Source organism: Odontomachus brunneus, unplaced genomic scaffold, assembly GCF_010583005.1.
Source record: "Odontomachus brunneus isolate Ranch 3 - 2012 unplaced genomic scaffold, Obru_v1 Obru_scaffold_207, whole genome shotgun sequence".
NCBI lineage: Eukaryota > Metazoa > Arthropoda > Insecta > Hymenoptera > Formicidae > Odontomachus > Odontomachus brunneus.
This window is the reverse complement of record NW_022639657.1, coordinates 283,201-285,804: the sequence shown is the minus strand read 5'-3', so window position 1 is coordinate 285,804 and position 2,604 is coordinate 283,201.

The window sequence follows — 2,604 nt, the reverse complement described above, 5'->3', positions numbered from 1 at the left end:
CGAGAAAGGGAGGAGATGGGGGACCCCACGCATGGCCCTAAAAGGCAGAGGAGGAGAGGGAGAGCGAAGGGTCCCGGGGCACCGCCCCCCGACTCGTCGTCGTCAGACCCGTCTTCGGATGTGGTTGGCGGCGGCGACCCCGGGGGCGGGGCCAATCGAGGGGCAGTTGCGCGAACTGCCCCTCCGACGACAAGGGCGCGGGCTCGCGCGGCCCTTACACCTCCGCCGGCGGGCGGGGGTCGGAGGGGGGTTGGTTGACCCCGGATGACGGGGGCGGGGGGAGAGGGACGACTGAGGACTCAGCCGCCTCCCTGCTCTCCCCCCCCCGTACATCGGACAGGAGGTCCGAGGGGGTTACCCTCCCTCGGAAGAAGGATGGGTGACGGACGTAGTCCGCCACAAAAAGGCGGTTGGCGGAGGGGAGGGGAACCTTGGCTCCCCTCTCCCCGCAAGAGACGAGGAGTAAAAGGGGAGGGAGCTATAATCCCCCCTCCTCTCGAGGAGATTCGGGAGTGGGACATAGTCCCACTCACCGGAGGAAGCCCCCTGCGGGGGGACAAAGGTCCAAGGACCTAAGTCCACGCCCTGCAGGGGCACGGGGGAGCGAAGTGTCCGGCGGGGGCCGGCCTTCGCTCCGACCCCCAAGATTAGGGCGGTGTGTCCGGGAGGGTGGTTCCCTCAACACACCGCGGAGGGGGGGGTGACATCTATGTCACCCTCCCTCGAGATGTAGGGCGTCGTGAAAATACGACGCCCAGGGCCCGGTGCGCCCCCCCACATGCTTACGCAGTCAGGGGGGGGCGCACTCGCGGGAGTGCAAATGCGCACCCGTGAAAGGGCCCGGGTAGATAACCCATGGGGTTTTAGTAGGTAGTACGGCAAATATGCCGTGAGTCCTACATAACCCTAGCTCCCCCCCCCCGGGGACTAGGGGATGCGTAAATGCATTTCCCCATGTAAAAAAAAAAAAAAGGTATGCGATAGCTCGAAAGCGATAATGTATGTTTAAAAATAAATTTTTATGCATAGTGTCGGAGAATAAACTCTACTACTACCTGAGAAAATTTGTCCTCCTCAAAAGATCTCGAACTTTCTGGAATATTCGAGAATATTTTAGAAGATGGCACGCGGACGGGTGGCCGGAGAGAGAAAAGGCCGTGAATATTCTAAAATGTGGGTGGGTGGCGCGGTCCGCTCACGAACCGCTGCGAACAGGGAGGGGGAAAGGCCGCGAACGCGTCGAAAAGCGGAGGGGGGAGAATCACAGGATCGATCAAATGATCAATTATATGTCGATATAAATTATGTTAATAAAAAATATGTAGAAAGATATATCGGTAGAAACAGATCGCAGGGTTGATAAAAATTACCAATTATGTTGGTAAAGAAAATTAAATATGTCGGTAATACATAAATATGTCGGCAAAAATACTAGTATTAAATAAATATATCGGTAAAAATAACGGTAATAAATAAATATGTTAAAAAATATGGTGAAAACTATAAAAAAGCCATAAAAATTATGGTTTTTTACGTTTATCTCAGTAAAATCACGAAAAATCATGATAAATGTTTTATAAGGGAAGTTGCGGAACTGTCCCCCCCCCCCGATTTTGATGCGCTTTGGATATGTTGTAGACCATCAAAAAGTAGTCGACACGTATTTTTTTTTATCGGCCATATATTGAGTTAAGAGGTTGAAACAGCCTCTTGAAAAAAATGACTTTTCCATTTTTATTTAATATTTCCTAAAATATAAGATATATGAAAAAATGTTTCCTACAAAAGTTGTACAGTATTTAACGCTCTTTGAAACAATATATTAAATTTTTTCAAAAACATCAAATTTTTGAACCCCCCCCCCCCCCTACTCATTACCTTTGCAAAATTTGTAAGTTTTTGTAAGGACAAAAATTGTACAGCATTTCATACCAAATCGATCCATATATAATATTATAAGGTGGTCTCGATTAAATAGTTGGAAAACGTCGTGATAATATCGTGCTATACGCGTCATGCCGTTCAAGTAGATGAATACTGTAGCTAGATACGTTACTGTAAGTAGGGGAATGTAATTAATTGTAAAAAAATAATACATAGACAATTACATATATTTAATGTATAATGTTTACAATTTATAATGTTATAATATTTTAAAATCATATAATTAATATAATGTTAAGAAAAATCGATAGAGGATTTGCATGCACAGAAAATAAATGTGTTTTACTTATGACACATATTCGTAACAAAGGTGGTGCTCATGGAAGAAATGTGTGATGCAAAGTGATCGTTTGCACCAAGAACAAGTAATTATAGCAGTTTCGCCACAAATATCGCATTGTACTTTAGGATCTTTTTTGAAACAAAAATCAACCGGTGTCTCGAACTCTGGCGGTCTAGTCTGTAAATATCCACTTTTAAAGCATGTAAATTTAAATAAATTTTGAAACCTAGGTGACGAGAATTGATGGTGTGTTAATGACTGCAATTTCAAGATATTGTTCCTATTATGAAGATCAATTGCAAGATCGAGTAACATAACATTATCAGAGAAATGTTTGATAAAATTTTTCCACAAACGGAAGCCATATACATCTAGTG